This window comes from Musca autumnalis, unplaced genomic scaffold (assembly GCF_047663935.1).
Source record: "Musca autumnalis isolate F117 unplaced genomic scaffold, ASM4766393v1 scaffold_4, whole genome shotgun sequence".
In the NCBI taxonomy this organism is placed as follows: Eukaryota; Metazoa; Arthropoda; class Insecta; order Diptera; family Muscidae; genus Musca; species Musca autumnalis.
This window is the reverse complement of record NW_027411977.1, coordinates 215,471,025-215,484,780: the sequence shown is the minus strand read 5'-3', so window position 1 is coordinate 215,484,780 and position 13,756 is coordinate 215,471,025. Positions and strand designations below refer to the sequence as shown.

Below are 13,756 nucleotides of genomic sequence, written 5' to 3'. Positions count from 1 at the left end.
TTGAGCTCTTCTATGGACAAAAGGTCCCTTGAGGTCTTCCATGGACAACGGAAAGTCTCTTGAAGTCTTCTGTGGACAAAAAAGTGCCTTGCAGGCTTCTATAGACAACATTAGACCTCCTGAGGTCTTCTACGAACATCAGAAGGCCTTTTGTGATCCTCTACGAACATCAGAAGGACCTTTAAGATCTCTTGTGGCCTTCTGTAGACAACAGAAGGCCTCATGACGTCTTCTGTGGACAACATAAGGCCCCTTGAGGTATTCTATGGACAACATAAGGCCTCTTGAGGTATTCTATGAACAACAGAAGGCTTCATTAGGTCTTCTATGGACAACAAAAGACTTCTTGAGGCCTTCAATGGACAACTAAAGGCTTCTTGAGGTGTTTTGTAGGCAACAGAAGGCCTCTTGAAATCTTCTATGGACATCATAAGGCCTCTTGAGTTCTCTTGTGGTCTTCTGTAGACAACAGAGGCCTCTTGAAGTTTTTTACAGACGGCAGAAGGCATCTTGCGGTCTTCTCTGAGCAACAGAAGGCCTCTTGAGGTATTCAATGGGCAACAAAGAGCCTCTCGAGGTGTTCAATAGACAACAGAAGACCTCATGAGTTCTTCTATGAATAACGGGCCTCTTGTAGTCTTCTATTGGTCTCTTGTGGTCTTCTATGGGCAACATAAGGCTTCCTGAGGTCTTCTATATACAACAGAAGTTCACTGGAGTTGTTCTATTGACAACAGAAGGCATCTTAAAATCTTCTATAGACAACAGAAGACCCCTTGAGATACTCCGTAGACAACAGAAGGCCTCTTGAAGTCTTCTATGGACAAAAAAGGTCCCTTGAGGAATTCCATGGACAACGGAAGGCCTCTTGAGTTATTCTTTAAACAACAGAAGGCCTCTTAAGTTCTTCTTTAGACAACAGAAGCCCCTTGAGGTCTTCTATTGACAATAGCAGGCCTCTTGAGGACTTCTACGGCCAACTGACGGCCTCTTGAGTTATTCTGTAGAGAACATAAGGCCCCTTAAGTTCTTCTTTAGACAACAGAAGCCCCTTGAGGTCTTCTTTTGGCAATAGCAAGCCTCTTGCTGACTTCTATGGACAAAAAAGTCCCTTGAAGACTTCTATAGACAACAGAAGCCCCTTGAGGTCTTCTATTGACAATAGCAGGTCTCTTGAGGATTTCTATGAACAACTGACGGCCTCTTGAGTTATTCTTTAAACAACAGAAGGCCCCATAAGTTCTTCTTTAGAACAGAAGACCCTTGAGGTCTTCTTTTCACAATAGCAGGTCTCTTGCGGACTTCTATGGACAAGAGAAGGCCTTTTGAGATCTTCTATGGACAACAAAAACCCTCTTGAGGTCTTCCATGGACAACGGAAAGCCTCTTTAAGTTTTCTATGAACAAAAAATTTCCTTGAAGCCTTTCTTTAGACAACATAAGAGCTCTTGAGGTCTTCTACGAAAACCAGAAGGCCTCTTGTGATCCTCTACGAACATCAGAATGCCCTTTGAAATCTCTTGTGGCCTTCTGTAGACAACAGAATGCCTCTTGAGTTCTGCTATTGATAACAGAAGGCCTTTTGTATTCTTCTATGGACAACATAAGGCCTCATGACGTCTTCTGTGGACAACATAAGACCCCTTGAGGTATTCTATGGACAACAGAAGACCTCCAGAGGTCTTCTATGGACAACAGAAGACCTCCAGAGGACTTCTACGAAAATCAGATGGTATTTTGTGGTCTTCTATGAAGGCCTCATGAGGTCCTTTGCAGTCTTCTATAGACATCAGAGGACCATTTGAGGTATTCCATAGACAGCAGGAGACCACTTGAGGTGTTCCGTAGACTACACTAGGCCTTTTTATTTTTGACATAGACAACAGAGGGCCACTTAAAGTCTTCTATGGACAATAAAATGTCCCTAGAAGTCTTCCATAGACAACAGAAGGCCTTTTGAGGTCTTAAATGGACAACAGAAGTCTTGAGGTCTTCTTTGGACAACCTAAGGCCTCTTGAGGTCTTCTATGGACAACAGAAGGCTTCTTTATGTCTTCAATGGACAACATAAGGCCGCTTGAGGTCTTCTATGGACAACTAAAGGCTTCTTGAGGTGTTCTGTAGCCAACAGAAGGCCTCCTAAGGTCTTCTATCGACAACAGAACACCTCCAGAGGTCTTCTACGAACATCAGATGGTCTTTTGTGGTCTTCTACGATCATCAGAAGGCCTCTTGAGGTATCTTGTGGTCTTCTAAAGACATCAGAAGACTACTTGAGGTATTCCGTAGACTACAGAAGGCCTCTTGGAATCATACATAGACAACAGAGTGTCTCTTGGAGCCTTCTATGGACAATAAAAGGTCCCTAGAATTCTTCTATAGACAACAGAAGGTATTTTAATGTCTTCTATGGATAATGGACAACAGAAGTCTTCGTGAAGTCTTCAATGGACAACATAAGGCCTATTAAGGTCTTCTATGGACAACAGAAGGTCTCTTGAGGTTATCAATGGACATCAGAAGGTTTCTTTTGGTCTTCAATCGACAACATAAGGCCTCTTGAGGTAATCTATGGAAAACAGAAGGCATCATTAGGTCTTCAATGGACAACATAAAGCCTCTTGAGGACTTCTATGGACAACAGAAGGTCTCTTGAGATTTTTTGAATGGACATCAGAAGGTTTATTTAGGTCTTCAATGGACAACTAAAGGCTTCTTGAGGTGTTCTATAAACAACAGAAGGCCTCTTGAGGTCTTCTATGGAAAACAGAAGCCTTCATTAGGTCGTCAATGGACAACATAAGGGCTCTTGAGGACTTCTATGGACAAAAGAAGGTCTCTTGAGATTTTTTGAATGGACATCAGAAGGTTTATTTAGGTCTTCAATGGACAACTAAAGGCTTCTTGAGGTGTTCTATAAACAACAGAAGGCCTCTTGAGGTCTTCTATGGATAACAGGGGGTTTCTTGAGGTCTTCAATGGACGAATAAAGGATCCTTTAGGTGTTCTATACACAAAAGAAGACCTCTTGAGTTTTTCTATGGATAACAGAAAGACAACATAAGGCCCTTTTAGGTTTTCTCCAGGCAACAGAAGGCCTTTTGAGCTCTTTTATGGACAACACAAGGCTTCTTGAGGTCTTCTACGAACATCAGATGGCCTCTTGAGGTCTTTTACGAACATAAGAACCCTTCTTTAGGTCTCCTAAGGCCTTCCGTAAACAACAGAAGGACACTTTTGGTATTCCGCAGACAACAGAGGTCTTCTATGGACAACATAAGCCTCTTGAGGGGTTCTAGAACTTGAACTTATAAATTTTAGAATGTTCCCGATAATGATAAATCAGTGTCTTGTTGAGCTGTCAATGCTGCCAGACATCTAAATTTGCAATGTTTCCGATATACAACATGTTCAAAGTTCTTGGTAACAGCAACAAAATTCCAATAAAACATTTTGCAATCATTGCAAAACTGTAAAACTTTTAGAGCAAACTTTCTTGTTAATTTAAAGGCTAGACAGGCAGACCGACAGCCAGTCAGCGAACATTTACAAGCATTTGTTAATTTGTGAAATTGTCTGTTTTGGTTAAAAAAAGAGATATGATCTCGTTTTTTGTTGTTGTGATCATAACTAAAAATAATAACAACAACACTTAGTGTGGCAACGAATGCCAATAACAACAACAATAACGAAAAAATTATTGTTTGCCACAATTTTTGGGTGAAAGTTGCAAAAAAGCACTTGTATGAATGTTGGTGGCGGGCAGGCAGGTAACATACTGTAGAAGCCACCATGTATGGTTGGTTTACCAGACCCTCCGCCTCCTTTTATAACTGTCTGTTTGATTATTTGCAAAACATGGACCTGCCGCCGCCGTGGTCGTCATCTAATGAATTTATCGTGTTTAAAAGATATGTACTTCGTTGTGCTGCCATAGTTTCTCTTAGGCTCCCTCTCCCATCTACCTCTCTTCGCGGGCCCACTCTCGTTAATGTAACATAAAACTGTTTACAATTTCAACCAATAAAACAACGATGCTTAGTACCTGCAGCTAACGTTTTTTTTGGTATGGCTACAACAAATGGCAATAAACGAAAATGAAGCAATGCAACGACAAGTTAGCGGCGTTGAAGAAGCCGGCAAGCTGAAAGGCTGGCAGTTGTGGCAAATCTAAAACAAAAAAAATAACTTGATACCAAACAAAAACTCAAAACCCGAATCGAAAAAACGAATGGCTCCGAGTTCAAATCACTTGATTTTCCTCAAGTTTTTGCAACATTTGATACAAGTGCTGGTACTACTTACTTGGTGCAGCAGTCACCGCCGCTTTACGTTCCATCGTTTCGCAAATGACTATTTTGAAATAAATACCTTTGCCATGCCACCACCAACCATCATCGTGTTGCTTGTGATGGTGGTAAAAGTGGGTGGAGTTTTCTAGCGCTCGTGGTGTAACTAACAACACTAGTAGTTTTTGTTGTTGTTATTGTGGTAATGCTTTAGTGCCTCGCTGATTGACAGACTACACATGGGCTGGCACATCAAAGTGAAGACGCTTTTGTTTTTGTGAACGACGTTTATTATGACAAGATCATCTTTCCATCGGCATTAAAAATGCCGCCGCCACGGGTCTTAGCAAAGACAAGGACAATGTTAGCAGCGGCACAGGTTTGGAAGTTTTAGATTTCACTACCGTTTCTCGTTTGATCTTTGAAATTTTCTGTAGAATATTCTAAACCACAATTTACAAATTTTAGTTAGTTTTATTCGCAGCTTCAATCGGAATTTTCAAGTGGCGGGATAGATCGAGAAAAAATTTAATTAGAATCTTCAAAAAGAAGATATTGAATTTATCGGTATTGCTGTTATAGAATATCAAGTGGATAAGCCGATCGTGAAAGGTCCATCGATATCTGTGAATATCTATTCGAAAATATAAACGTTTATTGGTGTTTTTGTGAAACCTCGAAGGCCTTCTTTCAACCGGTAAGATGCACAACATAAACACCCGCGATCTTTCGACAACAAATTCTATCGAAAGCAACACGACAATCTCCCTGACCTTTGCTATCACTTCAACGGCCATTAAACAACGCTTAGAACCATTTAATTTGCGAGGCAGATCTTTTAGATGGACCTAAAGATCCTCATCGATCTCCTACTATCTTCATTGGTATTTTTGATCTTTCAGAGCAAGCGCGCGTAGGCTTAGATCTCTGTTATCACTTCAACGGCCATTAACCACCGCTTAGAACCATTTATATGCGTCCTCGATCTTATCGGTGGTCTTAAAGATCCTCATCGATCTCCTATTATCTTCATTGGTATTTTTGATCTTTCAGAGCAAGCCCGCATAGGCTTAGATCGAATAAAAGAGATATTAAAAACACATATACCTTCTATAAGAAGCCATTAGAACGTTCCTAGTCCGTAGCTTGACCAAAGAAAACCCTTTAAAAAAAAGGCGTTCTATTGTCATCTAAGAAGACGATAACAGAATTAGATGTCAATAAACCTAATTTATACGTCAGATTTTAGCATCTATTCCAAAACGTGATTTTTCGTGTCACGCGGGCTCATTAAATTTTTCAAGTATTCAAATCAAGATTAATATCATTATTTTGAGGTGGTCTATAGAAAACAGAAGGCCTCTTGAGGTTTTCTAAGAACAAAAGAAGGCCTCTTGAGGTCTCCGCCGAACAAGAGAAGGCCTCTTGAGGATGTCTATAAACAAAAAGGCCTCTTGATGTGTTCTATAGATAACAGAAGGCCTCCTGAATTTTTCTATCGACAACAGAAGGCCTTTTGAGGTCCTCTATGGGCAACAAAAGACTACTTGAGGTATTCCGTAGACAACAGAATGCATATTGATGTCTTCTTTAGACAATAGAAGGTCCTTATTGTCTCCTATGGACAACAGAAGGCCTCTTGATTTCTTCTGTGATCTTCTATGGACAACAGAAGGTCTCTTGATTTTTTCTATGGACAACAGAAGGTCTATTGAAGTCTTCTATGGACAGCCATGAGTTTCTTGAAGTCTTCTATAGGCAACAGATGCCCCTTGTGGTATTCTATGGACATAAACGGCTCTGGAGGTCTTCAATGGACAACAGAATGCCTGCTGAGGTCTTCTATGGACACCTTAGGTCTTCTATGCGCAACAGGAGGCCGCTTGGGGTCTTTTATGGACAAAAGAAGGCCTCTAGACTTCTTCTATGGACAAAAAACGCCTCTACCACTGATACAAGTCATTAGAAAGTTTATAGTCCGTAGCTTGATCAATGAAGAATAAGAAGTCAATACGCGTAATTTTTAATAAAACTTGCATAGAAAATTTTTCGATAATCGATAAAATTTTTATTCAAATTTTTTTGATAAACGATACAATTTGTATGGATTTTTTTTAATCGATAAAATTTGTACAGAAAATTTTTCGATATTCGATAAAATTGTTTCATAATCTATGGAATTTCTATAGAAATTTCTTCGATAAAATTTCTATAGAAAATTTTTCGATTATCCATAAAATTTCTATAGAAAATTTTTCGGTAATCGATAAAATCCCTAAAGAAAATTTATCGTTAATTGATAAAATTGCTAAAGAAAATTTATCGTTAATTGATAAAATTTCTATAGAAAATAAATTTATCGTTGATCGATAAAATTTCTATAGAAAATTTATCGTTGATCGATAAAATTTCTATAGAAAATTTATCGTTGATCGATAAAATTTCTATAGAAAATTTATCGTTGATCGATAAAATTTCTATAGAAAATTTATCGTTGATCGATAAAATTTCTATAGAAAATTTATCGTTGATCGATAAAATTTCTATAGAAAATTTATCGTTGATCGATAAAATTTCTATAGAAAATTTATCGTTGATCGATAAAATTTCTATAGAAAATTTATCGTTGATCGATAAAATTTCTATAGAAAATTTATCGTTGATCGATAAAATTTTTATAGAAAATTTATCGTTGATCGCTAAAATTTCTATAGAAAATTTATCGTTGATCGATAAAATTTCTATAGAAAATTTATCGTTGATCGATAAAATTTCTATAGAAAATTTATCGTTGATCGATAAAATTTCTATAGAAAATTTATCGTTAAAATTTCTATAGAAATTTATCGTTAAAATTTCTTTAGAAAATTTATCGTTGATCGATAAAATTTCTATAGAAAATTTATCGTTGATCCATAAAATTTCTACAGAAAATTTATCGTTGATCGATAAAATTTCTATAGAAAATTTATCGTTGATCGCTAAAATTTCTATAGAAAATTTATCGTTGATCGCTAAAATTTCTATAGAAAATTTATCGTTAATCGATAACATTTCTATAGAAAATTTATCGTTAATCGATAACATTTCTATAGAAAATTTATCGTTAATCGATAACATTTCTATAGAAAATTTATCGTTAATCGATAACATTTCTATAGAAAATTTATCGTTAATCGATAACATTTCTATAGAAAATTTATCGTTAATCGATAACATTTCTATAGAAAATTTATCGTTAATCGATAACATTTCTATAGAAAATTTATCGTTAATCGATAACATTTCTATAGAAAATTTATCGTTGATCGCTAAAATTTCTATAGAAAATAAAATTTCTATAGAAAATAAAATTTCTATAGAAAATAAAATTTCTATAGAAAATGTATCGTTAGTCGATAAAATTTCTATAGAAAATTTATCGTTGATCGATAAAATTTCTATAGAAAATTTAACGTTGATCGCTAAAATTTCTATAGAAAATTTATCGTTGATCGTTAAAATTTCTATAGAAAATTTATCGTTGATCGCTAAAATTTCTACAGAAAATTTATCGTTGATCGCTAAAATTTCTATAGAAAATTTATCGTTCATCGCTAAAATTTCTATAGAAAATTTATCGTTAGTCGATAAAATTTCTATAGAAAATTTATCGTTAATCGCTAAAATTTCTACAGAAAATTTATCGTTGATCGCTAAAATTTCTATAGAAAATTTATCGTTGATCGCTAAAATTTCTATAGAAAATTTATCGTTAGTCGATAAAATTTCTATAGAAAATTTATCGTTAGTCGATAAAATTTCTATAGAAAATTTATCGTTAGTCGATAAAATTTCTATAGAAAATTTATCGTTGATCGCTAAAATTTCTACAGAAAATTTATCGTTGATCGCTAAAATTTCTATAGAAAATTTATCGTTTCTATAGACAATTTATCGTTTTATCGATATCCTATAGAAAATGTTTCACAAAAATTTATTTATATTTTTTTGGCAATAATTTCATCATGTCATCTCTTCTAACACGTGCCTCTTCGGCGCTTTGAAAAATTACTTAAACGTTTGCATGTGTGCCAGATGTGGAATATATTTTTTTCTTCTATTGCTTGTTCCCGCTTGTTGCCGTCAGTAGTCATAAATCTTTGAAATGGAGAAAACAGCAAAAAAAGAGACTCGAAGATTTCTAGTTAAAAATCATCTTAACAAATAAACATTGGAATAGAATCCAAATGTTTTGGCTCTTCTCCCTTTTCGCTGTTTACTTTCAATATATTCATGTATGTATGTATTTATGTATGTACGCTACTTGTCGTTTATTTTTTGGCAATTGCCGGTAAATTACCATTCAAGGTCGCCTGGTTATGTTATCAAACAAAAAGTTTTTAGCACGGACTTCTTTCTGGTCTTGTTGGGTCGAATTGTTTGAGAAATTCTAAAGGGAAGAAATTTTAGGAAGTGTGGTGGAACTTGAAGTGGGGTATTCGAAGTACGATCTGGGAGTATCAAAGATATGGTAGGTATATAAGTCCAAGAAAGGTCAAAGTATCTGACTTCTGGTATAGAATATCCCAAAGTTTTTATTCCCAACTCTAGAAGATCTCGTAGGTAGATCACTCTATGAGGAATTTAAATATCCTAAGCGAATCTTGATATCTCCTTATACTCTTCTAAGTAATGTCAGACAAAATTGAAGACTCTTAATTTATTCGCCTTAGCCATCTTTTTATGTTTAAAAACTTCTATAGCGAAAGTCCCACGAAAGTCTAATATCTTTCATCTGTGCCTTATTTATCCGAAAAAAAAAAGAGAAATCACTTGAAATGACTGTCAGTCATTCATTCATTCCGCTGCATCGCTGCAGAATACAGAATACTCCACTAAAAACACTTTTTTAGGTTTTTAATTTTTATTCTTGTTCCATATGTACAAACTGAAGAAAAAGGTGGAGGCGGAGAAGTGGATAGGAGGAACACGATCACCAGGCAGTATTGGCAATAACAACAGCATATCAAATCGATTGCAGAGATTCGTATGGTAAAAACTACAACAACAATGCCAACAGCGTTAAGAATATTCTGCAACACCACCACCATCGCCAGCAGCAGCAACAATGCCAAACAATTAATTCCACCCGTTTCCAATGCCATGACTTACGTAGCGAAACAAAGTCATGATCATCATCTGTTTCGGTGTGGTGCCCGACCCTGGTCTTTGTTTCACTTTTTTTAAGGAGTGCCCCTCATGCATAAGCAACCAGCCAACCATCCACAGCAAAGACATGTTTCAACTGGAATACAAAATATGGCACAAAACTCCTGACAGTAATGGTTTCCATCCCCTCCCACCCACCACTCCTCACTTCGCTTCTCAACTCCTTTAATGGCGAAGCGAAATGTGACAGTGCTAAATGTATGTTCTGCTAAAAAAAAGTTTATTTAATGCGGGATCAAGGTCTTTGTGTAAACAGAAATTTTTGTTGCTTTACTTGTGGAGCCAAAGGAGGGTTGGGTAAGGGGGGATCCCATGTGTGTCTGGCTGTGCGATATTCTCATTGGAAAGATTGGATAGCTCATTAATATTTGATGTTCTTAATTTCTTATTGTCTGTTAAATATTCTAGCAGATACTTTTTTATGATGTCATCTTAATGAGCTTCCATAATGATCATCATCATCATCGTTGTCAGCGTTATCAGCATCATTGAAGTTTACAATGATGGATTGAAAGATTTGCTTTCAATAGATTTTTTTGCAGTTTCAGAATGGTTTTCAATAAAAAAATCTGTTCATTATTTCAATTGGAATTGTGAATTTTTTGGAGATTAAAAGGTAATTAGCCTAAGCGCGGGTGGCTACAAATCTCTCTAAGCCATATTCAATTTCTTAGCAAATGCCAATTATCCAGCCTTTGTTCTTTCTTATCCTTTGATATGTCTTCTTTTGTGGTCTAAAAATAAATTCCTTTGTTTGTGAAGCCAAGTTTAGCCACATAAGGGTTAAATCCATCAATAACTTTTGCTTCTGTCCATGCAGAAGAAGTCATGGAAGTTTTTCCTTTTGTTGTTGTTATCTTTTAAACATTATTTATGTGTGGAATGCATTTTGCATATTAATCTCAGCGATTTCTTAGCAATGAACTTGAAATAATGGGATTTTTGTTGTTGGTTCTCCTATATCAAATCGAAAAGAAATAAAAAAAAACAAAAAATACTCATGTTGTGGGAGGAGAGGACAGGATAATGGAGGCATTGGAACTTTAAAGAAGTATATAAATATTTTTAACCCGATCTTTAAACAAAACGAAATTTTAATAAATTTCTTATAGAAAATGTTTCGATTTTATGGATCAACGATTTTCTATAGAAATTTTATCGATCAAAAATAAGTTTTCTAAAGAAATTTTATCGAACAACGATAAATTTTCTATAGAAATTTTATCGATTAACGATAAATTTTCTGTAGAAATTTCAACGCCGTAGAAATTTTAACGATACACTTTCTATTGAAATTTTATTGATAAATGATACATTTTCTATAGAAATTTTATCGAACACCGATAAATTTTCTATAGAAATTTTATCGAACAACGATGAATTTTCTATAGAAATTTTATCGAACAACGATAAATTTTCTATAGAAATTTTAACGAACAACGATAAATTTTCTATGGAAATTTTATCGAGCAACGATAAATTTTCTATGGAAATTTTATCGAACAACGATAAATTTTCTATAGAAATTTTATCGATCAACGATAAATTTTCTATGGAAATTTTATCGAACAACGATAAATTTTCTATAGAAATTTTATCGAGCAACGATAAATTTTCTATAGAAATAAAAAATTGTATCGATCTGCGATAAATTTTCTATAGAAATTTGATTGATCAACGATAAATTTTCTATAGAAATTTTATCGAACAACAATAAATTTTCTATAGAAATTTTAATCGAACAACGATAAATTTTCTATAGAAATTTTATCAAACAACGATAAATTTTCTATAGAAATTTTATCGATCAACGATAAATTTTCTATAGAAATAATAGATAAATTTTCTATAGAAATTTTATCGATCAACGATAAATTTTCTATAGAAATGTTATCGATCAACGATAAATTTTCTATAGAAATGTTATCGATCAACGATAAATTTTCTATAGAAATTTTATCGATCAACGATAAATTTTCTATAGAAATTTTATCGATCAACGATAAATTTTCTATAGAAATTTTATCGATCAACGATAAATTTTCTATAGAAATTTTATCGATCAACGATAAATTTTCTATAGAAATTTTATCGATCAACGATAAATTTTCTATAGAAATTTTATCGATCAACGATAAATTTTCTATAGAAATTTTATCGATCAACGATAAATTTTCTATAGAAATTTTATCGATCAACGATAAATTTTCTATAGAAATTTTATCGATCAGCGATAAATTTTCTATAGAAATTTTATCGATCAACGATAAATTTTCTATAGAAATTTTATCGATCAACGATAAATTTTCTATAGAAATTTTATCGATCAACGATAAATTTTCTATAGAAATTTTATCGATCAACGATTAATTTTCTATAGAAATTTTATCGATCAACGATTAATTTTCTATAGAAATTTTATCAATCAACGATAAATTTTCTATAGAAATTTTATTGATCAACGATAAGTTTTCTTTAGAAATTTTATCGATCAACGATAAATTTTCTATAGAAATTTCAGCGATCAACGATAAATTTTCTATAGAAATTTCAGCGATCAACGATAAATTTTCTATAGAAATTTTATCGATCAACGATAAATTTTCTATAGAAATTTTATCGATCAACGATAAATTTTCTATAGAAATTTTATCGATCAACGATAAATTTTCTATAGAAATTTTATCGATCAACGATAAATTTTCTATAGAAATTTTATCGATCAACGATAAATTTTCTATAGAAATTTTATCGATCAACGATAAATTTTCTCTAGAAATTTTATCGATCAACCATAAATTTTCTTTAGACCTTTTATCGAGCAACGATAAATTTTCTATAGAAATTTTATCGAGCAACGATAAATTTTCTATAGAAATTTTATCGATCAACGATAAATTTTCAATAGAAATTTTATCGATCAACGATAAATTTTCTACAGAAAATTTATCGATCAACGATAAATTTGCTGTTGAAATTTTATCGATCAACGACAAATTTTTATAGAATCGATTAGCGATAAATTTTCTATAGATATTGTATCGATCAGCGATAAATTTTTTATAGAATCGATTAGCGATAAGTTTCCTATAGAACTTTTATCGACCAACGATAAATTTTCCGTAGATATTTTATCGATCAACGATAAATTTTCTATAGAAATTTTATCGAACAACGATAACTTTTGCTATAGAAATTTTATCGAACAACGATAAATTTGGTATAGAAATTTTATCGAACAACGATAAATTTTCTATAGAAATTTTATCGATTTTCTATAGAAATTTTATCGATCAACGATAAATTTTCTATAGAAATTTTATCGATCAACGATAAATTTTCTATAGAAATTTTATCGATCAACGATAAATTTTCTATAGAAATTTTAACGATCAACGAGAAATTTTCTATAGAAAATTTTCTGTAGAAATTTTATCGATCAACGATAAATTTTCTATAGAAATTTTATCGATCAACGATAAATTTTCTATAGAAATTTTATCGATCAACGATAAATTTTCTGTAGAAATTTTATCGATCAACGATAAATTTTCTCTGAAAATTTTATCGATCAACCATAAATTTCCTTTAGACCTTTTATCGAGCAACGATAAATTTTCTATAGAAATTTTATCGAGCAACGATAAATTTTCTTTAGAAATTTGATCGATCCACGATAAATTTTCTATAGAAATTTTATCGATCAACGATAAATTTTCAATAGATATTTTATCGATCAACGATAAATTTTCTATAGAAATTTTATCGATCCGTGATACATTTTCTACAGAAAATTTATCGATCAACGATAAATTTTCTGTTGAAATTTTATCGATCAACGACAAATTTTTATAGAATCGATCAACGATAAATTTTCTATAGAAATTTTATCGATCAACGATAAATTTTATTGAACAACGATAAATTTTCTATAGAAATTTTATTGAACAACGATAAATTTTCTATAGAAATTTTATCGATCAGCGATAAATTTTCTATAGAAATTTTATCGATCAACGATACATTTTCTATAGAAATTTTATCGATCAACCATAAATTTTCTCTAGAAATTTTATCGATCAACGATAAATTTTCTATAGAAATGTTGTCTCTCAACGATAAATTTTCTATAGACATTTTATCGACGAACGATAAATGTTATAGATCAACGATAAATTTTCTATAGAAATGTTATCGATCACCGATAAATTTTTTATAGAAATTTTAGCGATCAGCGATAAATTTTTTTAGAAATT

General features: G+C 33.0%; 1 protein-coding gene across 13 annotated transcripts in view; it reads left to right on the top strand.

Moving 5' to 3' along the window:
* jim (zinc finger protein jim) overlaps window positions 1–13,756 on the top strand; it is a 153,761-nt gene that overhangs the window by 128,771 nt on the left and 11,234 nt on the right. The gene's annotated exons all lie outside the window — the stretch shown is intronic.